Below are 26,541 nucleotides of genomic sequence, written 5' to 3' on the forward strand. Positions count from 1 at the left end.
AGTACATATTTTGTAATTTCTGGTATGAACATAAATTGATTCCAACATAATAATTATAATGCTGATGTGTTTCAGGTGTGCTGTCTTACTTAATGATCACAATTATCATATAATTTTGTATAAGCTTATGACTCTACAACATGATGGAATGACAATGGACAAAATGAATCTATCAATGTCTTCTTCAACTGCAATTTATGATATCTGTGTTGTTTATTCTATTCATTCACATTGAACAACTTTCATCTTTGTATACATACATATGAGTTACCGAAAAACATTTGTAATCTTGAGAAATTGTATTTAACTACACTACTGGCCATTAAAATTGCTACACCAAGAAGATATGCAGATGATAAACAGGTATTCATTGGACAAATATATTATACTAGAACTGACATGTGATTACATTTTCACACAATTTGGGTGCATAGATCCTGAGAAATCAGTACCCAGAACAACTAACTCTGGCCGTAATAATGGCCTTGATACGCCTGGGCATTGAGTCCAACAGAGCTCGAATAGTGTGTACAGGAACAGCTGGCCATGCAGCTTCAACATGATACCACAGTTCATCAACAGTAATGACTGGCGTATTCTGACGAGCCAGTTGCTCGGCCACCATTGACCAGATGTCTTCAATTGGTGAGAGATCTGGAGAATGTGCTGTCCAGGGCAGCAGTCGAACATTTTCTGTATCCAGAAAAGCTCATACAGGACCTGCAACATGCGGTTGTGCATTATCCTGCTGAAATCTAGGGTTTTGCAGGGATTGAATGAAGGGTAGAGCCATGGGTCGTAACACATCTGAAATGAAACGTCCACTGTTCAAAGTGCCGTCAATGTGAACAAGAAGTGACCGAGACGTGTAACCAATGGCACCCCATACCATCATGCAGGGTGATACACCAGTATGGTGATGACGAATACATGCTTCCAATGTGCGTTCGCCGTGATGTCGCCAAACACGGATGCGACCATCAGGTGCTGTAAACAGAACCTGGATTCATCCGGAAAAAAAAATGACGTTTTGCCACTCGTGCACTCAGGTTCGTCATTGAGTACACCATCGCAGGTGCTCCTGTCTGTGATGCAGTGTCAAGGGTAACCGTAGCCATGGTCTCCGAGCTGATAGTCCATGCTGCTGCAAACGTCGTCGAACTGTTCGTGCAGATGGTTGTTGTCTTGCAAATGTCCCCATCTGTTGACTCTCGGATCGAGACGTGGCTGCACAATCCATTACAGCCATGCGGATAAGATGCCTGTCATCTCGACTGCTAGTGATACGAGGCCGTTGGGATCCAGCACGGCGTACCGTATTACCCTTCTGAACCCACCGATTCCATATTCTGCTAACAGTCATTGCATCTTGACCAACGTGAGCAACAATGTCACGATACGATTAACTGCAATCACAATAGGATACAATCCGACCTTTACCAAAGTCGGAAACGTGATGGTACACATTTCTCCTCCTTACACGCGGCATCACAACAACGTTTTGCCATTCAAAGCCGGTCATCTGCTGTTTGTGTATGAGATATTGGTTGGAAACTTTCCTCATCTCAGCACATTGAAGGTGTCGCTACTGGCGCCAACCTTGTGTGAATGCTCTGAAAAGCTAATCATTTGCATATCACAGCATCTTCTTCCTGTCGGTTAAATTTCTCGTCTGTAGCATGTCATCTTCTTGGTGTAGCAATTTTAATGGCCAGTAGTGTATTTTGTTGTTAAACTGCTACAACACTCGCAAAAGAATGCTGTTGCAAAGTCATTCTCAGAACATAAGAAAATTCCAGAGTATAAATTTCACAACCTTTCTAAGTAAAAACAATTCGCTCAGTAAAAAGCACCTCATGTTAAATTGCTGAAAACATGTTAGAAATCCTTAATTCGCTGTAATATCATAGCAATTTTTATTTTATAGCTGCCATTGTTGTTGTAATTAACTTTATGTGATAACACATCTTAAAGTTAATGGAATCATAAACATCTTTTGAGAAGCTCTGAGTTGTGTCAGTTATTTCTCTGCTAAATTGATTAAATTAACAAAAGTTTAACTGTAATTTGTCAAAAATAAGTATGCAACAATACTATGACATATGTTAATTGTTGGTAAATATTTATACTGTGGTAACTGTGCTGGTGGGTACAGTGCAGTGTAGTATGGAGTAATGTGAGTTTGGTATCTGTTGAAGCAACATTATATTCTGTCTTGTGCACAGTTATAAAATAATTTCAAAAAGGGTAAGAAAAATTTTTACTTAAAATTCTTGTGTTGAGCCTGATTTCAACAGTAGATATGAGATTTTGAAGCAGCATGGAGAACCTAAGGACATCATTATTTCTGCAGTGAGAAGACTGAGTTACATCCATGCACACACAAGATGAGACCCAGTGAAGTTGAATGTACTGATTGTGAATGTATTTTAATTTGGTGAAGGAGCTGGGGGCCAGCTGAGAAAATCAAGATCCATGCCCTATCTTCTTTTAACTTTCATGTTTGGGCTTAAGGTGAAATTTCAAAAATACAGTTCCAAGCAAGAACCTTGAGAAATGACAGATGGTGAAAACTGATATATGGACTAAGATTGTCATTGGATGGATGGCTGAGAAATGAAATGAAACAGGACCCCATGAAGGTGGACAAAAGAGTTAAGTACTCATTTTATTTTTTATATTTTCTGTCATGTAGAATACTTTTTTTTTAAGTTGTGTAATATTTAAACAATGTTGAGTATGGAAGATGAGGAAAAGGTAGTTCACAATGAACCAATTTAAATGATAATATGAAGCTATATCATAATCATAATGAGACATCAATAATAGCAGACAATAATATGGAACATAGACTCGTGACGAGGGAGCAGTGCTCAGAAATGTTACTAGTGTGTGCAGTCCATTCTGAAGTTTTGATCACAGTGAACATTTGGGACCCAAAACTGAATTTTTTGAACAGCTAAAGATATTTCTGCAGGAACAATTTTAGAATTAAAACAAAGAAACAGCTGAAACGGAAAGTGAACTAAAGAACAGTTTAGAGCAGTTACTGGGAGGGAAACTTGATGCTACCAACAAAGAGGTGAAAGGACTTTTAAATGAACTTTTAAATACATGTGTACTGGTTGCAGAGCTAACAGAAGAATTAACCAACTTTAAACTCACAGTAGAAATAGAACACAAACAGATTGATGCTCATTTGGAAATAAAATTCACACAGACAAAATTCATTGAATTGAGAAAAATTTTAAATTGCAAATAGCATTATAAAACAGAATAATCACAATTTACAATGTGAAATGAATCAAAAAAATTTTATTTATTTGTTTGTCACTGGCCAACAGTTGTTGTAATTGACAATTTAACAGTTTTTAGGTTCATCACATTTGATAGTGATTTAACAATGGGAAATTATGTACATTCATATTTCACTACATGGGAATGAAGAGATTTACTCTTTACATTAAAATTCATTATATAATGGAAATTCATAAAGAATTGAGCCAGAGTCTGGAATGTGCAAACTGGTGTCAGGAGGGCAATATCATGCCATGTGTAACGAGGTGTGGTTCCGACCAGAGCGTGGAAGTTCACAGCCTATCGCTAGAGGGCACGCGTGTACGTCATGTGACTATTCAGAGCTAGCAGCAGCATGCATCAATCGTCCAATGCTGCCAGTCCCACTCCAAGCAGTGACATGGAGACACCAAAAGAAGAGCAAAAAGGTGTTGTATTTTTCTGACAGCGAAAGGAATAGGAGGAATGGACATTCATTGACGAATGTCAGAAGTGTATGGCAAACACTGCATGTCCCTTGCAAGGTTCAAGGCATGGCACATGCACTTCAGGAAAGGACGGGTGTTGTTAGCTGATGATGCACAGTCTGGAGCACCACACTGCATTACCGATGACATTGTCCAGGTGGTGGATGAACTGATTACCCAGGGCCACTGAGTGACAGTGAAAGCCATAGCCGCCGTGGTCAGATTGAGTGTTGGAAGTGTTCACACCATCATGAAGGAATGACTGCACATGCACAAAGTATGCCCAATGGGTGCTCCCCAATCTTCAACCACACCAGGAAGCATGTTGAATGGCCCACTGTCTTGCTCATCGGTAGTGCTATGCTCGGGAAGGGAATGCATTCCTGGCATGAGTGGTGGCTGGAGATGAGTCATGGTGACATCACTTCAAACCAGAATCAAAACAACAAAGTATCCACTGGAAGCATCCAGGGTCACCACCACCAAAAAAAGCCAAGGCCATCCACTCGAGTGCAGGAAAGGTTATGCTGACGTTCTTCTTTGACCAAGATGGCCCCCTTCTGATTCACTTCCTTCAGCATGGGACAATGGTGATCTTTGACCAAGATGGCCCCCTTCTGATTCACTTCCTTCAGCACAGGACAACAGTGAATGCTCAGCATTACTCACAAACATTGACCATCCTTCACCAAGCGATCAAATCAAAACGACCAACAATCTCACCCATGGGGTCATTCTGCTCCATGACAATGCAAAGCCTCATACGGCTAACACAGTTGTGGCACACCTGCAGAAATTCAAATGGGAGATTCTCGGCCATTCTCCATACAGTCCAGACCTCTCTCCCTGTGGTTACGCCATTTTTGGTCCCCTTAAAAAGGCTCTGAGGGGCAGACGATTCACCTTGGGGGACGATGAACATCTGTACATGTGTGAACTGGTTAACATTGCAGTGCCGGGAATTTTATGAGACACTCACTGCCTTGTGTCACAGTGGGCAAGTATCACAACAGCCAGGGTCAATACTTCTAGGATACAGGTACTGGTTTCTGTAATTATCACTCTGGCTTGTTTCTTTTTGAACGCCCCTTGTAGATACACTTATCAACTAACAATTTGTGAAGCTGCTTCTTGAAAGTATCACGTTGTAGGTCTTTCAGTGGTGGTGGTAACTTTGTTATATCATTTTATGTCAGTTTGTTTAAAGCTACATTGGACCTTACACAGTCTTTTAAAGTCAACGTCGAAGCTGCTTTTATATCTGGTTCCATGTGAATGAACATCTGTTCTACAAGGTAATGTATCTATTTTTTATGCAAAGAAGACACGTTGTAACATACAGTGAAGGTACAGTCAAGATGTTGAGATCTTTAAAATGATTTCGACATGATTCTTCACTTTTAATACCTGTAATTGCTCTAATGGCCTCCTTCTGTCACATGAACACTGTCTGAGCACCAGGAGAGTTGCCCCATAGTTTCATTCTGTATTGCTAGTGAGATTGAAAGAAGACATAAAAAGGAGTTGTTATCTGCTAACTAGTGTTTTTAGTTTCCTTAACAAAAAGACTACTCTAGATAGCCTGGTACATAACTGTTCTGTGTGACTGTTCCAGGTTAATTTGGGGTCCAGGTGGATTGGAGAAGTCTTGCAGAGTCAGACTCATTTACTTTTTACTGTAGATTGTGCAAGGTGAAAAACATAGTTTCAGTCTTGTTACAGTTGGGGATTAGCTGGTTACTGTGGAGCCATATGGGAGACTTTCCAAGCATCACTTTTGTTTGTTTCTTCACCTCCTCCAATTTGTAATCTGAGGTAATCAGGGTAGTATCACCAGCATATGTTACCGACTTCTGAGACATGAAAGTAGGCAAGTCATTCATGTAGACCAAGAAGAGGAAAGGTGCAAGCACTGAGCCCTGTGGCATACCTCTTACAACTGGTAGGAAATTTGAGTGTTGGTTATTTACCATAACTACCTGAGTTCTCTTTGTCAGGTATGATTTGATTAGTGCCAGTTCGTTATTATTGATACCATAGCACCCTAGCTTATTTATTAGTATTTCATGTGACACAGTATCAAATGGTTTACTCAGATCTAGTAGTAAGTGATGGAAATGTTCTCGAAGTGTAGCAGTTCTGCCTGCTTTATTTATTTCTTCATTTGTTGTCCTTGATGTCAACATACTGGCTGAAAATTGGGCTTTGGAAGTCAAACAGGGACTACTTTAAATGATGTAGCTGCAAAATGCACAGTTACATTTCACAGTCTTTTACTCTCGCTTTTCACAACCCCACAATATACACATTTAATATATGGACAGTGGATTATTGTTCATCTTTCAATAAGCCTCATTACTAGTTTGCAGGTGAACATCCACATACTGCTACAATAGTTTTCTATTGAATATCTACGACCAGTAAAAAACTAACCACAATATTTACAGTTCTTGAAGAATAAACAGGTACATATGGTAACAGACAATGTCATTGTTTTTACACATGGCCTATTGGTGTAACACTTATTGCACTGTTAAGTCGATGCATTGTTGTTGTTTTAACCAACACAGGTTCCTCATCTGAAACTCAGCTATGGACTGACTGTCAGGCCCTTATATATCATGACAATAACAGATACTGAAACTACACATTGCTCAAAGTTAAATTTACAGAAATTACAATTAAAACTTAACTAATTAAATTAACTGAATACATCGAAAAATTCCATCTTTTTAACAGTTTCTTCTACTACAAGATTTAGGCTGAATTATTTGTTCAAATCATGAAATTAACATATATTGTTATGTAAACAATAATTTTGACAAAACTGTTAATTACTTTGTTTTGCTAACATGTTTTCAAATAGAGCCAAATAGAAACTTAAAGATTACTAGTCTTTCATCATCCAAATGGTTATAATTAGTACAGAATTTATTTTTGTTTATATGTCAACAATATAATTTAAGTTACAAAACAATTACTGATTTCGTACTATAATGAAAGATACTAACTACGAATAGTTGAAATAAATTAGAAACTCAGTTACATACATTAAACTAAGAACAAAATTAGATCTGGTGTTATATTCTTTAACATTGAGGGCCAACCTTTCTCTTTTATGAAAATGCAGATTATATTCACTCATGCTAATGGTAAATAGTTAAAAGTAACAAAACGAATTTAAGGAGGCAGATGGCAAAACAAGAGGGGAATTAAAATTATCCCAGCTTGCTTCATCATGTCAACCCCTCATTGGATTGACCAGATAGATATTGCAAATAGCTAACTGGACAATTCAATTACCACAAATGGTGCCAGAAATTGGGTTTAAAATCTACACACAAAAAAATATTACATACGAAATCTTATCAAAACTACAGTACATACATTTTTTTCAAATTTTAAGTTATATGAACTGGCCATACGAAACTCCCCATGCAAAATAATTACATGCAGTGCATTGTTGTACAATATCACAAAATATCTACAAGTTACACTTAAAAAAAAATGATGCATCTTCATCATGAAAGCTGCCCTGTTTGGGTAAGCGAAGATTATATTTGAAGATACATTTTATACAGGTCCTGTCTTGCTTAGCAAAAAAATAATCCTCATGGGTAGCATAAACATTAAATTACACTGCAAATTGCAGTTCATGTTTAGACAAAAAGTTTGACTCGCTCAATGTTTAGTATTTTTGACAAGCACTTTCACACTTTTAATGAGCTTTAACACACTTTCTCACCAAGCTTTCCACACCTACACAGGTCCAAGTAGCAGTTAGTTAGGGAATGCATTGTGATCAGTTTCTTTGGAGGTGGTTCTACTCTGCCACAGTACATGAAAAAAATCAGACAAAAAAATATCCTACTTTAGTGTACTTACTTTTTACTTCCAACTTACGTCCGAGAAAAATGTTTCACTAATGGCAAATGATAGTCATTACTTCATAAATATATACATTACATAGTTCTCATAACATTAAAATACTTAGCACTAAAATTGACTATAGTATGAAAGCTGTGGACTAGTAAAAATTTTAAATCAAGTACACTTTACACTACAAAACATTACTCAAGACATAACTCTCTGAAACTGGTTAAACTTGAAAGACTTTTGTTTCTTTCTCATTTGCAAAATAGCAGAAACTCAAGATGGGCAGTAGCATAAATTTACTAATCATTATGTTATAAAAAAAGAAGTCACCATTACATATCTAAATTACTATTCAATTCAAAATTAAGGGGATGGAAGTTCTACCAAATTATTGCCCTATTTATCCACTCTGAGTACTACTCTCATTCAAACAGAAAATTAAATCCTCACAAAATCACTAAATGTTACCAAATAGTTGACCTATCAGAATATTCACATCAGTCTAGCACTACAGTTATCAGTTAATCAGCAAACTGCTCCAGTATTACCACTTTAAGCTCATAATTCCTCAGAACACAAATAGAAGTTTTTAGGTAACCTATAGATCCAATGACACAGCATTATATGACTTGTACCTCACAAAAATATGGCTCTTTCTGTTAGGCTCTCATTCCCAGCTGCAGTGTCATGAATTGCACAATATCCACAGTACCCAATGTTGCCTAGTTCACAAATTTAGATCATCAATACAGCTACACCACATTTCTTTGTATACAATTATCTTTTGCATTAATCATGTCTGTCAGCTCCATTATTTTACTTACATTTCTTACCTCGTTAGTTAGTGATAATTTATATATATATATATATATATATATATATATATATATATATATATATATATATATATATATATATATATATATACAGCACAAAATTACATGAAAGTAGAAGATAGAATGTTCATGATTCACTACAGACAGGATAGGAGAAGAGTTTGACTGCTTCAGGAAACATGAAAAATGAGGCAGACAGCTGGGGTAGGCATTATCACCACAAATGAATACAATACAGAGTGTTGGAACCCCCTACTTGCTAACTGCATGACACATTAGTCCCAAATATTACATCAATGCTGAGATTTTGAATCACCAAGAAATTGCATTTCAACAGCTGTCGTGCCAATTTCACAGTCAATAGTACCTCTTGTTTCACACTCTTTGATAGCTTACCAGTAGCACCAATAATTTTTATTCCAGAGACAGGCATCATCACTATACCATTTGTGTACTTAATAGATTCAAAAATGCCTGTGAAATGCCATTCAAACCACTACCACTGTCTAGTTAACACTTAACATGTATCCCTTGTACACTTGCTGTTTTACTTACCATGTTGCCACCAATATCACTACTGGATTCATCATTGCTATAATCATTACAACTACCGTCAGAGTCAGACCCACTGTCACTTTCTCTATGCTTCGGGTTTTGTACCTCTTACACGTTTTTCCCCAGTTCTGTCAATTCTGAATCTACATTTTCATTTACTTTCACCAGTTTTTCTTCTACCACAACTGCACACTTGGTTTCTACCTCTGTTTCTAAATCAGTTTTCATCTGATCGATTTGGTTCTCAAGTTTAACCCTATTTTCAGCACACTGCTTCTTGGAAACCTCCACCTTCATACTATTGTCATCACAGAGCTTCTTCTCTTACACACATTTGCAACTCAATGTTAATTTCTCATTAGTATTATCACAATCTTTAACTAATGCATCAAATGTCTTATTTAATTCTGAAAGATTAGCACTAACTACCTTAATTTCCTTTTTATTTTCTTTCTTCAATTCATCTTTTAAGTTAACCATGTCAGTTCTAATGCTATCAGTTTTCTTTTCCACCCTATTAATGTCTTCTTTCGTACCTACATTACTCAAAATACTCATAATTTGCCTTAACATTGTTTCCACTTTTCTGTTTACCATAATCTTTTGTCCTTGCTGATTTTTGCCACTAGATTCCTCCTCCTTAACCTTAACAATCTCACCCAATTCAGTACTGTGTTTGTCAATTTCACTCTTTACAGTAGGACTTTGGTCCCCATCCTTCAAAGTTACATTCATGTTTGATTTATAATCAGCTACAGAACCTGTCCCACATAGGTCTTTCTGTTCATCTAACAACTTAACCTCTACAGCTTTGTTCTCAGTCACACTGTCTTGTTCGTTATGGCCACTCATTTTATATCACTTAATACTCAGCAAGGTGTCTTGTTTATCTATGGTCAGCTGTGTCCACCTGCGTGCTGATTGGCTGCTCCTGTACTCAATGGCTGCTTCCACTGAACCTGCTCACTGATTGGCTGCTTCAGCTTCTTCTCTATGAAACCCCAGCACTGATTGGCTGTATCATCTCTTCCATTTAAATCCCTGTAAACCGCTCGAGTTCACACTTCACTGTCACAGTTCGTGAGTTCTAGTTTATTGTGTCCATATACAATATGTCTCACCCGGGGCCACCACATGTAACAGTGCTGCCAGCTTTATTTATTTATTCATTTGTTGTCCTCGGTGTTGACGTACTGGCTGAAAACTGGGGTGTGGAAGTCAAACATGGACTACTTTAAATGATGTAGCTGACAGGTGCACAGTTACAGTACACAGTCTTATACTTTCACTGTCTTATACTTTCACTTTTCACAACCCCCCCAATATATACATTTAATATATGGCCAGTGCACTATTGTTCATCTTTTGATAAGCCTCATTACTAGTTTTCGGGTGAATGTCCACATACTGCTACAATAGTTTTCTATTGAACATCTACGAGAAGTAAAAAACTAACCACAGTCTTTACAGTTCTTGAAGAATAAACATGTATGTATGGAAACAGACAATGTCATTGTTTTTAAACACGGCCTATTGGTGTAACACTTATTTCGCTGTTAAGTTGATGCATTGTTGTTATTTTAACCAAGACAGGTTCCTAATCTGAAACTCGGCCATGGACTGACTTTCTTGTGACAAAAAATTGGGCCCTTATATATCATCACAATAATAGGTACTGCAACTACACAATGTTTGAAGTTAAATTTACAGAAATTACAATTAAAACTTAACTTATTAAATCAACTGAATACATTGAAAAATTCCATCTTTTTAACAGTTTCTTCTACTACGAGAGTTAGGCTGAATTATTTATTTAAATCATGAAATTAACATATATTGTTACATAAACAATACTTTTGAGAAAAGTGTTAATTACTTTTGAATTAATGAAGGGCTGGTTTTGCTAACATGTTTTCGAATATAGCCAAATAGATACTTTTAAGATAACTAGTATTTCGTCTTCCAAATGATTATAATTAGCACAGTGTTTATATTTGTTTATAGGTCAACAATAGAATTTAAGTTATGGAACAATTACTGATTTCGCCCTACAATGAAAGATACTAACTAGGAATAGTTAAAATAAATTAGAAAATCAATTACATACATAAAACTAAGCACAAAATTAGATCTGGTGTTATATTATTTAAAACTGAGGGCCAACCTTTCTCTTTTATGAAAATTCAGACTATATTCAAGTATGCTAATGGTAAATAGTTAAAAGTAACAAAACGCATTTAAGGAGGCAGATGGCAAAACAAGAGGGGAATTAAAATTATCCCAGCTTGCTTCATCACAAAAGCCATCTAATTATATAGTATGAAAGTATGTGATGCATATTGTATTCATGAGAGAATAAATTATTTTTTCTTTTTCTTACCTGTATCACAGTAGATTCACAAATGGACACTTCTTCTACAACAGTTTGGGTTACACAGTAAAAATAAATGTCGTGTGACTAGGGCCTCCCGTCGAGTAGACCGTTGGCCGGGTGCAAGTCTTTTGATTTTATGCCACTTTGGCGACTTGCCTGTCGATGATTAGGACAACACAAAACCCAGTCCCTGAGCCGAGAAAATCTCTGACCCAGCCGGTAATTGAACCCGGGCCCTTAGGATTGACATTCTGTTGCACTGACCACGCAGCTACCAGGGGTGGATGGGTTACACAGTTAGGTACATCAAAGAGAAGGAAAGTCTTATTGCTAATGGACTGTCTATATTACTGATGGGTGATCGAAATGAAAACAGTAGTGGGGAATATAAAAGAAATTTTAAGATTATGTATATGCAGAGAATCAAATATGAGAAGGAAATTAGAAAGATATGTAATGACATGAGGAGGAATCAGAATCATGATGAGAATTGGAGGCTTGTAAAAAGTTAGTTGGGTAAGAAAGGAAAAGAAAAAGTGTGACAGTACTATAATGTTTACAAATGAGTTCAGTTTTGGAGGAACAGTATAGACAGTGATAACAGGAAACTGTGTTGACCACAACAGTATATTGATATCCTTGTAAAGTTTGTTTATGAGAGTTTTGAACACAGTGGAGCATTAAACTGTATTCAGAAAATTCAAGAAAACATATGCAATCTGAAAACAAATGAAGTAGGCTACAGTACACTTGTTTGCCCACTGCTTGAATACTGCTCACCAGTGTGGGATCCATACCAGATAGGGTTGATAGAAGAGATAGAGAAGATCAGAGAGATTAGAGCCCACACAGAGGCATACCGACAATCTTTCTTTCCACGAACAATACGAGACTGGAATAGAAGGGAGAACCAATAGAGGTACTCACGGTACCCTCTGCCACACACCGTCAGGTAGCTTGCAGAGTATGGATGTAGATGTAGATGTAGACCTCCTGGTCATGGCTGCTTTCATTTTACCTTTTAGATATTACAATAGTAGAAATTCTTCTATGGAATAGGAGGAGTTGTTAAGGACAAACTTTTTCAGTTTGTTTCCAGATTTTACTTCGCTGTCTGTCAGACATTTATATCACTTGGTAAGTTATCAAAAATTTTAGTTTTGACATTGTGCATCCCCTTTTGGGCTAGTGACGACCTTAATGAGGAGTAATGAATGCCATTTTTCCTTCTCGTATTGTAATGATGTACATGATTTCTGTTGTTGAACTGCAGTGGATTATTTACAACAAACTTCATGAGGGAATAAATATACTGTGAAGCAGTAGTTAGAACGCTCAACTCACTAAACAGATTTCTACACTATAATTGTGATAAGTTCCACTTATTTTTATTACAGCACATTTTTGAGCAATGAAGACTTTCCTTCTTAAAGACGAGTTACCCAAGAACATTATTCCATATTATATTACTGAATGCAAGTATTAAAAATCTGTCAATCTACTGATTTGTCTCTCTCCAAGATTTACAATGACTCTAAGTGCAAATGCAGCTGAACTAAATTGTTTTAGGATTTCCAAAATGCATTTTTTTCAGTTTAAATTTTGATCAATATGGAAATCCCTGGAATTTGAAGTTTCCACCGTATTTATTATTTCCTCACCATGTGTTACACTTATCATTGACATTGTAGGCCTAGATGTAGAAAACTGAATATTTTGGGTCTTTATAAAATTAAGGGTGAGACCATTCGCAGAAAACCAGTTGATGATACTTTTAAGAACCTTCTGTTCCTGTATGTATGCTTGTATTGATAGCAATACTAGTGCCATCTGCAAAAAGAACTAGTTCTGCTTGTCATGAATTAGACAGAGGTTCGTTTACATATATAAGAAACAATAGTGGGCCAAATACTGAGCCTTGGGGAACTCCATGCATGATATTTCCCAGTCAGGATAATGTCTGTGGTTAAGGCAGAAAGTTGTACTTAATTATAACTTTCTGCTTTCCCCTGGTTAGGTATGACATTATCTATTGATTGGACATACCATCAATTGTATAAAACTTCAGTTTATCTAGGAGAATACTGTGAGTCACATAGTCAAATGTCTTAGCTAGGTCACAGAAAATACAACCGACGCTATTTCTTTATTTAACGCTTATAAAATCTGGTGAATGAACATGTAAATGGCATCCTCAGTAGAGCAACACTTCTGAAACCCAAACTGTGATTTTCCGGGAATATTTTTGTTGCTGAGGTGAGATACTACATCACCTTCTCAAAAGTTTTGGAAAATGACATCAGCAGTGAAACAGGTCGGTAGTTATTGACGTCTCTCCTATCACCTTTCTTAAACAGGGGTTTAACAATGGTATATTTTAGTCTTTCAGGAAAAATACTTTGAGTTAGTGATGCATTACGTATTTCAGATGAGGCTGGGCTTATTATATGGGAACAAATACTTAGTTCTCTATTGGAAACTCCATCAAAACCAGATGAGCTTATATTTAGGAGAAAATGTATAATTTTCTCAATTTCAGGAGAAGTTGGTGATACATTCATATGACTGAATTCTATGAGAGTTACTTTTTCAACATGCTGCTGTGATTTTTCTTTTGAGCTGTTTGTTACCATGCTTTCTACTATGTTTAAGAAATGATTAAATACATATGCTACCTGTGGCTCATCATTTATACGCCTTCCATTCAGATCAATAGTGATGGTAACCTGTTCTGTGGCTGGTTGCCTTTTCCTCTTTTCACTACATTCCATATATCCTTAAGCCTGTTGTCGGAGAAAAAAGCTTTCGAAGTATAATGAAAGTTATTGTGCAGATCTATCACGTGATGTAATAAACCAATTCGGGAACGTAGCCTTGGCGGAGACTTTTTTTTTTTTTTTTCGCGATAGTGGCATGAAATGGAAGTTTAAAAGCGGGAACTCTCGAGTATAAAGTTGTTTAACGTTCTGTTGGGGTCTCCGTGGGTGTGCAATAGTGGTTTGGCGTGTGACAGTACAAGATAACAAGTTAAATAGCGAGTGCATTCTTGCCAGCCGTGTGGAAAGTTTTCATCGGCGGAGCGGAAGGCCGTTGTCCTCTCCGCCGGTGACGGCGCGTGGCGCCTGTTGCTTGTGCGGCGTGCGACAAGCCGAGGCCAACGCGATATGCGGGCCCTGCATAGAGTTGCCTGAATTCGTTGCTACCAAACCGGGACGTTTCTCCAAAAATTATTTATATAAATGACTTACCACGTAACATAGTTGGGCCGTCAACTAGGACTTACTTATTTGCAGATGATCTTGCAGTCTGTATAACTGCAGAAACAGCACAGAAGATGAAATATGAAGCAGACCAGTGCACTGTCAAAGTTGAAAATTGGTGTAAAGCTAATTCCCTTTGTTTCAACCGAAAAAAATACAAGACCTGTATGTATCGTGGAATAATAACACTGAACTTTAGCAGAGCTCAAATGCTGTTAATTTCCTTGGAATCTCAATTGATTCAAAATTATCCTGGGGTAGCCATATAGAAAAAGTGGGAAGCAGCATTAGCAAAGGAATATTTGCTCTAAGGAAACTGCGTCTTTGCCTAAACGTGCCAGTACTTAAAGTGGTTTATTTTCCTTTAATACACAGTCACATTTCCTATGGTACAATACTGTGGGGACATCAAAGCAAGGCAGCTAATATCTTCAAACTACAAAAGAAGGCAATAAGACTGATATGTAGATTGGCACCCAGAGCTCACTGTAGGCCAAGCTTTAAAAAATTACAGATTATGACCCTGCCGTCAATATTTATTCTACAGTGTGTAATGCATATTAAGGAAAACTATCCGAGTTATCAACAGTATGACATGCAACATAATTATAACACAAGAAACAAGCAGGATCTAGTTTCTTTCCGATGTAACTATAAAAAAACACAAAAGTGCTTCTTATACAAGTCCATATAATTTTTTAATGCCATACCCCAACGTATCAGGGATCTTCCAGTTCAACAATTCAATAAAAAAAAAGTAAAAGAATTTCTTCTTGAGCTCAACATTTATGAAACTGATGAATTTTTAAGGGAGGCAAATAATATGGTACGACTACACTTTGTGATCAGTTTTTATATGCTTCTACATATGAGTAAGTCTGTAATTGGCTAAATTTACTATGCAATATCAATTTGTACCAGAAGTTTCTCTGTTTTGTATTTGTGTGAAGGTACCATAATTATTTGTGTAATATTTATATTGTGTAATATTTTTCTTGTTTCTGTAATTATTTGTGTAACATTTATACTGTGTAATGTTGACTTTTGTAATGCCTCAGGTGATCTCTGAGGTCTCTACAACAATAAAAATCAATCAATCAATCAATCAATCAATCGAACTAAAAACGGTCATGATTTGTGAATCCTAAACCATGACATTTCGGGACACTTTTCTTAACGCTAAAAAGGTGAAATATTTGGGCAAATTACAGCTGTATTCAATTGATTTAGTAAAATAGATAAATAAATGAACACTTTATACTGTAATTAATTTAATAAAAGCCTAGGGAGGGCATTCAAATGGTAATAACATTTTACGATATTAGTACTGGCAAAACAAGAATTTTTTATTTTGAAGCATTAATGCGAGATACAAAATTGTCTACTGAAACACTGTATGTTGAAGTGCAAAGTTCACATAATTTGTTATCCTACGCCAAATATTTTTCTGAATTCTGAGCTTTGGAGAGTAGATATCTCCGCTGTATGAGGTATTCATAAAACTTAGAGGTACTCATTTAACAATTAAAAATATTTAATTATTGCTTCGACAGTTGGTACTTTTAATCTGTTTCGTTCCTCAGTCCACTGAACATTCATGAGAGAAAATACCTGTTGCACGTTTGCATTATGCCCTGGAATACTGAAGACGAATTCACACAGATTCAGCAACTGAGAATACTATTCTTCACATCTAATCTGTCGAAAGAAATAGGTCCGTTTCTCCTGACATGATTTACCACCTCAGTTATCGCTATTTTTGTTGATTTCTGAGTCAGTGAACTGCTTGAGTAAAGAAAACTGGTCAAACAATAAACTATCATCTACTGACAGCCGTGCGGGATTAGCCGAGCGGTCTCGGGCGCTGCAGTCATGGACTGTGCGGTTGGTCCCGGCGGAGGTTCGAGTCATCCCTCGGGCATGGGTGTGTGTGTTTGTGCTTAGGGTAATTTAGGCTAAGTAGTGTGTAAGCTTAGGGACTGATGACCTTAGCAGTTAAGTCCCATAAGATTTCACACACTTTTTTTTTTTTTTTTTTTTTTTTTTTTTTTTTTTTTACTGACAATCCTCTTCCTGGTACAAATATCACTGTCGTGGTCACATTGCTCCACTCAGGTTCTGCGTCCAGCAACATTCATTTAAAAATGGGAAACTCATTGAGATTTGTTGACCATTTTTCTAAATAAGCTGTACACGTTTCATAAAACTGTTCTACATCAACATGAAATTTGTGAATTTCACTAGTTAATGCAACCTCGCTGTTCTGCCAGACAGATGTCTGAGTGGAATAAAACTTTCTTCTTTATGACATTTTGTGAGCGTGCTAGTATTTTCCTAAATCGCAGCTGCTTCTATAACAGTGTTGCCTCCTTTCTCAAATTTAAGTATTTGTCTCTGAAATACGCTCAACTGACTATGCAGGAACCACAGATATTCTTCCGTTAACGGTTTCTGGAAGAGGGTTGTCAGAAATTTTGGTGGCTTTTCTTCTAAGAGAAAGAATGGTTTAAGAGCGTCATACAACTTCAGTACTCTCTCTACAGCAATAAACAAAGATAACTTCCTTGTTTTTTATGCATGGTACTCTATGTCCACAAACTCACAAAACTCCTTTAGACACTCCGTTCGTACTGTGTATATGGAGAACTAATTGAAAAGTTTAATTGTAAATGTTTCTACGTCAACAGGCATCACGTCAGCGGCTGTCGTGGCAGCATTGTGTAGTATGTGAGCAGGGCAGCCAACTCCTAAAAGATTTTCGTTTATTTCACTTTTCAGTCTAGCAAATACATTGTACCTGCTCGTCGCACTCCTCCAAAATTAGTGTTAGCATTGTTACCGCAAACTGCAATACACATACTCGTATCAATTTTATTTTCTTCTAATGCAGTAACGCAGTACTTACTTACTGTAGAGGAGGTTTCATTTCGCAGCGAAACTAATTTAAGCAATCTCATTTTAATGTCGTTCTGAGGTGTTAAATATTGAACAATTAATGGAAATATTTTTTCAGCATTGTCATTGTTCGCATCTGTAGCTATTGAATAACAACGGACTTGTGAAACATCGACGCATATCTGTTTCACGGTGTCAGATGCCAAAACTGCTTTCAAAAGTGCTGTTGTCTTGGTTCTCCCCAATGTCACACTCTTCGCTGTGACTGAATCGTTAGAAAGATTGCAGCTTAGCCTAGAAGTACAGTCTACAGATTTCAAAAACTTATGATCTTTAACGGTATGATGCAACAGTGTTAAGTCCGCTGCTGCTACTGATTGGCTCTGTTTGGATGACTTTGAAATAACCCCCCCCTCTCCTTTTTCTTAAGTGCTAGCAGAGCACATGTTTGATTTATGCTTTTGGCTGCCTAAATGATCTGTAATATCTGCCCTTCCTCCACATGAAATGGAAACATATGACTTACATATTACACATTCCACTTCATAATTATGTCTTCCTCGTTTGATAAAAGACCATTCTTCTGTATATTTGTCTTCAAGGGAACACTTTCGCTTTGGCATTTGGAGCTCACTTCACACACACGCAAATATGAACGAAGCACAATAAGCATCGGACAGAAAACCACGTAGCTGCAACGTCTTAACAGAACTGAATCCCAAGACAAGGGTTAGTAATAGAAAGAAGAATTATGCGCAATAAAGGCCCTTGATAGACCCTGGCAGGTGCCACAATGAAACAAAAATCATTATTTTCCGTAACAGTGACAGACAAAGTAAACGGCTTGTCTGGCACCAAAGTACTATAGGGAGCCTTAGCAAGCAGTCCTGTACTCTCAGATATACTCCATGTTTTCCAAGCCAAGATGTTTGCATCGGGGAATGCTTCAAGGCCTCCGTACTCAGCATGGTTCCCCCATACTACAGCCAAGATCAGCCATGTACTGCCTCCGAACACAGCACAAACATCACACGTAAACTGCATTCGTAGTTCACGAAAAACATTCGGACCACCCATAAGCTGTTGCTTATTGAATTGCCCAGCCAAGTCAATGTCTATTGCTCCCAATGTCTTGTACACTGGAACACTGCGCCGCCAGCGATGGCGATAACCACGTCGCAAAGGCATTGCAGAGGCATACAAATCCACGCCAGTATTTGGGAAGAATTAGACGGTATGAGAGTATTTCTTTGGCGTCACAAAACCGGGACTAAAGCAATTTTCGAGACTCATTTTTTAAATTCGAAACCGGGACTGTCTCGGAAAACCGGGACGTCTGGCACCCGAGCCCTGCAACGAACTTGTGGCGCACCATAATCGGCTTGTTCGTCACACCTCGCGAACTCTCGACTTCACACGGGGCCACGAGAAATCAATATGTAATTGAAAAGGTACCGACTAAAGGTTTTAACTGTGTCGTCTGCCATCGAAAACTTGCATGCATTTAAACGCGCAGTCAAGAATTATTAAACTAATATGAAATAGTAACTCGCTGTCCGCCGGAGACGGCTGCTGGCACTCGTAAGACCTGTTGTGTCACGTGCTGTGACGTACGCGCTACGTACGGCCTGTCTTCCTCGTGGGCCTCGCGACGAGCTACAGTGACGTCGACCGCGGGCGTGCAGCGGGCTGCTGTGACGACAGGCACTGGCGTAGAGAGATGGGGGCCCTCCACGCCCGCACCAACGTGGTGACCAAACCAAAAGTTCTACTGTCACCCCCGTCAACACGTTAGTTATCTAATAGGTGGATCACAGGATGCTGGGCTGTGATGTTATCCGTGCGTCTGGGTAAGACTACGCATTAACACGATCCATCGGGTGATAGATAGTGGACGAAACGCGAATGAGGTTAGCAATTTGAAGAGCAGAGGGAAGTAAGTGCCAAGGCTCGTGCCGTGGGAAAAAAGACAGTGGGATGGGTAGTAAGAGCAGTAGTGTCTTACTAGCTGCGATAGTTCATGCAAGGTTGGGTTTGTTAGTATGGGTATCATGTATCATTACCGTGGCAGGCGATGGCGATGTTCAAAATGGTTCAAATGGCTCTGAGCACTATGGGACTCAACTTCTAAGGTCATCAGTCCCCTAGAACTTAGAACTACTTAAACCTAACTAACCTAAGGACGTCACACACATCCATGGCCGAGGCAGGATTCGAACCTGCGACCGTACCGGTCGCGCGGTTCCAGACTGTAGCGCCCAGAACCGCTCGGTCACCCCGGCTGGCGATGGCGATGTATCCGAGTTTGCTGCAACCGCTGCATTCCTGGAACAATCAGGATCGTTATATATTAGTGGGAGATCGGTCATAGATCATCTCACTGTGTGGGGTGTGTGTGGAGCTTGTCTGCATGTAGTGTACGGTACGGCTTCCCTGCGTGGTGCCAGTTATTCGGCAAGTGTGTTCCAACTGAATATCCAGTAATGGTGGCTGATTAACAGGGACTCACCTGTACCGTTGTGCTTGCGTGTACTTGGCCATAGATGTTAGGTCCTTAGCCGGCCGAAGTGGCCGTGCGGTTAAAGGCGCTGCAGTCTGGAACCGCAAGACCGCTACGGTCGCAGGTTCGAATCCTGCCTCGGGAATGGATGTTTGTGATGTCCTTAGGTTAGTTAGGTTTAACTAGTTCTAAGTTCTAGGGGACTAATGACCTCAGCTGTTGAGTCCCATAGTGCTCAGAGCCATTTGAACCATTTTTGTTAGGTCCTTACCAGTATGTGTTTTGGTCTTTTATGTTTCCATCTATGGTTGTGGTCGTAATTCCCCAGATTCAGAATAAACGGGTTCTGCGAATGTCTGGAGTTTCTGTATAGTCTTGTGGTGAGTTTGTGGATTACCTCCGTGAGAGTCTCAAGTCGGTATTCCCGGTGGAGTTCCGCGATGTGTGTGTATCGTGGAGCTTTGCTTATGATTTTGAGTACTTTGTTTTGTATGATCTGCAGACGGTGCAGGCGTGTGGGTGCAGCGTATCCCCAGACAGGGGCTGCGTACGACATCAGGGGTCGAATAAGTGTCATGTACATGGACCTCGACACCCTTCTGTTCTGTGTGCTACGCCTGTTGAGCATAGGGTAGAGCTGTTTGAGCCTCGCGCTTGCTCGGTTGGTCATGTGTTGTATGTGGTCCCCCCAGAGTAATTTCCGCTCCAGCCAGACACCGAGGTATTTGACTTTCTGGCGGAAACGTATTGGGCGTGAATGTAGAGTTATTGGTCTGCAGTATCGGTGTTTGCGCAGTTGCTTCGGTCTTCTAGTGAACAGAACGGCTTCGCACTTGTCGACGTTTACTCTAACACGCCATTTCTCTAACCAAGGTTCAGTCACTCTGAGTGCGGTCTGTAAGTGTGACGTAATGTTTGATGGTTTCCAGTCTTGCGAGGGGATGGCTGTGCCATCCGCGTAGATTGCCATCTATACAACTATCTCAACAGTCAAATGTCATTATGACGGTATGAGCTAAAGGATACCACAATACCCAGTTCTAGGCGCTTCAGTCTGGAACCGCGCGACTGCTACAGTCGCAGGTTCGAATCCTGCCTCGGGCATGGATGTGTGTGCTGTCCTTAGGTTAGGCAGGTTTAAGTAGTTCTACGTTCTAGGGGACTTAAAAGGAATAAATCATCTGGCCCTGAAGGCATCCCTGCTGAAGTTCTACAAGCCCTTCAAAAAAATGGTTCAAATGGCTCTGAGCACTATGGGACTCAACTGCTGTGGTTATCAGTCCCCTAGAACTTAGAACTACTTAAACCTAACTAACCTAAGGACATCACACACATCCATGCCCGAGGCAGGATTCGAACCTGCGACCGTAGCAGTCGCACGGTTCCGGACTGCGCGCCTAGAACCGCGAGACCACCGCGGCCGGCTACAAGCCCTTCATTTGCACACTACTTTATACACTGAAGCGCCTAAGAAACTGATATAGGCACGTGTATTCAAATACGGCGCTGCGGTCGGCAACGCCTATGCAAGACACCAAGTGTCTGGCGCAGTTGCTAGATCGGTTACTGATGCTACAATGGCAGGTTATCCGATGTTAAGTCCCATAGTGCTCAAAGCCATACGAACCATTTTTGAATACCCAGTCCCCGAAAAGAGAAAATCTCCGACCCGGCTAGGAATCGAACCCTTTGGTTAACATTCTGCCGCGCTGTGCAGAAACCGAGACGGACGACGTACTGTAAGTGCCTGCAATGCTACTCACCCATGAATCGCTGCTAATGCAGCAGTATAGCACTACTGACCTCACGAGTAAAATGGCGAGGCAGTGTGAAAATGACACAGAGCTAGGATATTCATAGCAGGACGAGGCAAGGGACAATGACTGTCTATGCCCTAAAGGTGGATCCAGTACTCGTGGAGAGTTTCTAGGTGACACCATAGACTTTTTACAAGAAAAAATTGCAGGAAAAGTACTTTTGAATAAGTTAATCAGTGACCTGATACGCAAACTGTATAAATGGCTTTTGTTTTCAGCCAAACTCACAGGGAGGCTTCAGGAGCTAAAAACAGAGAAAATCTCGCTTGCGTGGTGAACTTTCAAAAACTGACGTGTTGCGCAATTAGAGAAAGCTTAAAGAATGAGACGGGCAATGTAGCGCCCACATTTGCGACAATGGTCGCATCACAAAAGCACATGTCAGCAACTGCTGTTAAGATCCAACAGGTGCTCAACAAACTAACAAACACTATATTTATTAGATCTGTGGACAAGAAAGACGCCGAGGAAGTAAAAAAATAAATTAAAAGATGCTATAAACACCAGGAAGCACAAAATCAGGTTTTAATCGATCAGACAGCTAACAGTTGCGTCATTGTTGAAACGACGAAGAGGACTGCAAGACGTTACAGGAAAAGGCCAAACAGATAAGAGATATCAGATGCGAGCCTCTGAAAAGGCGCCGGCCTCTAGTCATCATACACTCCTGGAAATGGAAAAAAGAACACATTGACACCGGTGTGTCAGACCCACCATACTTGCTCCGGACACTGCGAGAGGGCTGTACAAGCAATGATCACACGCACGGCACAGCGGACACACCAGGAACCGCGGTGTTGGCCGTCGAATGGCGCTAGCTGCGCAGCATTTGTGCACCGCCGCCGTCAGTGTCAGCCAGTTTGCCGTGGCATACGGAGCTCCATCGCAGTCTTTAACACTGGTAGCATGCCGCGACAGCGTGGACGTGAACCGTATGTGCAGTTGACGGACTTTGAGCGAGGGCGTATAGTGGGCATGCGGGAGGCCGGGTGGACGTACCGCCGAATTGCTCAACACGTGGGGCGTGAGGTCTCCACAGTACATCGATGTTGTCGCCAGTGGCCGGCGGAAGGTGCACGTGCCCGTCGACCTGGGACCGGACCGCAGCGACGCACGGATGCACGCCAAGACCGTAGGATCCTACGCAGTGCCGTAGGGGACCGCACCGCCACTTCCCAGCAAATTAGGGACACTGTTGCTCCTGGGGTATCGGCGAGGACCATTCGCAACCGTCTCTATGAAGCTGGGCTACGGTCCCGCACACCGTTAGGCCGTCTTCCGCTCACGCCCCAACATCGTGCAGCCCGCCTCCAGTGGTGTCGCGACAGGCGTGAATGGAGGGACGAATGGAGACGTGTCGTCTTCAGCGATGAGAGTCGCTTCTGCCTTGGTGCCAATGATGGTTGTATGCGTGTTTGTTGCCGTGCAGGTGAGCGCCACAATCAGGACTGCATACGACCGAGGCACACAGGGCCAACACCCGGCATCATGGTGTGGGGAGCGATCTCCTACACTGGCCGTACACCACTGGTGATCGTCGAGGGGACACTGAATAGTGCACGGTACATCCAAACCGTCATCGAACCCATCGTTCTACCATTCCTAGACCGGCAAGGGAACTTGCTGTTCCAACAGGACAATGCACGTCCGCATGTATCCCGTGCCACCCAACGTGCTCTAGAAGGTGTAAGTCAACTACCCTGGCCAGCAAGATCTCCGGATCTGTCCCCCATTGAGCATGTTTGGGACTGGATGAAGCGTCGTCTCACGCGGTCTGCACGTCCAGCACGAACGCTGGTCCAACTGAGGCGCCAGGTGGAAATGGCATGGCAAGCCGTTCCACAGGACTACATCCAGCATCTCTACGATCGTCTCCATGGGAGAATAGCAGCCTGCATTGCTGCGAAAGGTGGATATACACTGTACTAGTGCCGACATTGTGCATGCTCTGTTGCCTGTGTCTATGTGCCTGTGGTTCTGTCAGTGTGATCATGTGATGTATCTGACCCCAGGAATGTGTCAATAAAGTTTCCCCTTCCTGGGACAATGAATTCACGGTGTTCTTATTTCAATTTCCAGGAGTGTATGTAGAGTTCCAACAGACGTCGGTAGTGAAGGCCTTTTACACGAGATTTATGAATTCAATCTTGCAAAGCATCTCACAAAAAGTGAGATTTAAAATGGATCAAAAAGGCAAGAACTTAATACATAATGGGTTAGAGGTTTCCCCTAGAATCCGAAGCATATTGCTTGCCAGGGATAACGTCTACGTTGGGTTCAGGACGCTGAATGTTGAGGAATATCATGCAGTGTTCAAATGTTTTAAATGTTGCGACCTTGGGCACACGACTAAATCAAGTACAAGGGATCAGGCCTGCGCCCATTATGGCGTAGAAGCGCACCTAAGGAACGACTGTCTAAAGAGAAACGAAAAACCTGTGTACTTTCCCTGTTCATACAGGTGCAAACGTAATGCAGTAGGAAAAGAATGTGCAATGTATGCATTACTGCTTGAAAGAGAAATTCAAAGAACCGACAACGTGCGATGTACAGTACTTATTTACAGGTGACTGTAAGTTGCACCAAGTGCAAAAGCACTAATCCCTGTTACTAGGTTAAAGACTATTAATACCTGACGATGAAGCACTACGAGATGAGACGATAACTTACCGAAAGTGTAAGAGGCAAAAATCTGCGTCTAGGAAAACGCGAAATGTGGAGAGAACATGGAAATTCTGGAAGAAAATTAAAAAAGGCTATACTAGAATTGCAGCTGTTCAGATGGGAGAGAATCATTCACAATCGCGCCACAAAAACGATTGAAATCTGTACAACATTTACCAGAGCTGGAAACGTGTATTGCACATTGAGAAACGGCGCGAGAATGCACCAACGAAAGAAGGTAGCAAAATCGGTACAATGTACTAGTAAAGACGGAAAGCACCGCAAAGCACAATCTAATTGCAACCAAGTGCCGGTAAAGGAACAGAATCACCAATAAAGAGAAATGTCAAATTCAACAAAAGAGAAGTGGCTCTGAGCACTATGGGACTTAACATCTGAGGTCATCAGTCCCCTAGAACTTAGAACTACTTAAACCTAACTAACCTAAGGACATCACACACATCCATGCCCGAGGCAGGATTCGAACCTGCGACTGTAGCAGTTGCGCGGTTCCGGACTGAGCGCCTAGAGCCGCTCGGCTACCGCGGCCGGCAAAAAGAGAAGTCGATGCACCTTAAAATCGTGAGTCAGCACAATAAAGAGTTCGTAACACAACCATTGAGACAGGCTACACATCGATGCCCAGCTCTAACGGAGAGTAAAATGGGCAGAAACCCACAACAAATCTACCTTACCAGGTGGAAGAACCTTCAGACTTGCTAACAGCACTGAGACATATAGTAAGAGCCAAACTCCCGACGCGAAAATCTGTAACGTTTCCTATACCCGACGCTAAGATCGTATTCAACTGTGATCGAAAACCTATCTACTGACCCTGAGATTCAGGAGAACTTAGAAGGAACCCATGGAGTGTGGGGTCGCAAAAGGCCAGTGATGTTTACGACATTCGACGCCCCACACATTGTCTACCACGCAACCGCAATATTGACTGCTAATGGCAACAGGGGGCGCAACTGGAGCTATCCAATGGTGAGCACAGTATGAGCCTAAGGAGCGTAGTTGCACTGCTTAGTGGACGAGTAACTCATGGCATTGCTACAATGTTGGTACAAAGCAGAGCAATTGCAAAGATAATCAAAGCAAACATTGCATTATATCTACAACAACAGTTGCCGAAGTCGACATTTTGTCAGAAAGGATCTCAAGGATATTCACAGAGTGAGAAAGAAGTGGCAGATGAAATATTAGCGTTTCTGCAAGATGAGTCAGCGGAGTGTGTGGTGTCGTATACGTTCGACCGTGCAGACAGTGTACACGAGGAGTTCAATGATGCCACAAATCCCGTCCCCAGTGAAAGTAGTAAAGGACAATCGTTTGTCCAAGGAGCAGCTACTAAGCAAAATTACGTACGCGGAGTATCATCCGCTACATAGAAAAAAAAAAAAAAAAAATATGTATATATATATATATATATATATATATATATATATATATATATATATATATATATAGATTTCGCATAAGTCCACAGTAATATGCTAGTGTAGTGCATAAGAAAAAATACGGATACTCAAGGGAGGAAAAGGCGCATTTGTTACAGAAATTGGTATTTGGGTATTTCAAGGATGCTCCATATAATTTACAGAATGTACATGATAGTCACCTGCTATGTTATGCACATCAAATTCCGCCCGACGTAGATTACAGTGATTTCAAGGGAAGCAGTGGATGATTGCATAACTTCAAACAGTGCTACAGAACTGGAAGACGTAAGATAACGAAGTTTCAAACAAAGCGTCAACTTGACAACGCCCAGTAAACTGCGAAATCGGCCCGAAAATTTGTAGATGAGATAAACAAGATTATCCCATAGTTCAGGAAGGAATTTGTTTCCAACTCCGACCAATTAGGGATTTGAAGAGGAAATAGATATGAAAGGAACCCTGGAAACTAGAGTTACTGTTGTGGCGTAACAAGACAGCCACGCCACTCTGAAGTAGCCGAAAGGCACGCGTTAACTCACGCAGGCTAGTAGATAG

Source organism: Schistocerca nitens, chromosome 3 (genome assembly GCF_023898315.1).
Source record: "Schistocerca nitens isolate TAMUIC-IGC-003100 chromosome 3, iqSchNite1.1, whole genome shotgun sequence".
Taxonomy (NCBI): Eukaryota; Metazoa; Arthropoda; class Insecta; order Orthoptera; family Acrididae; genus Schistocerca; species Schistocerca nitens.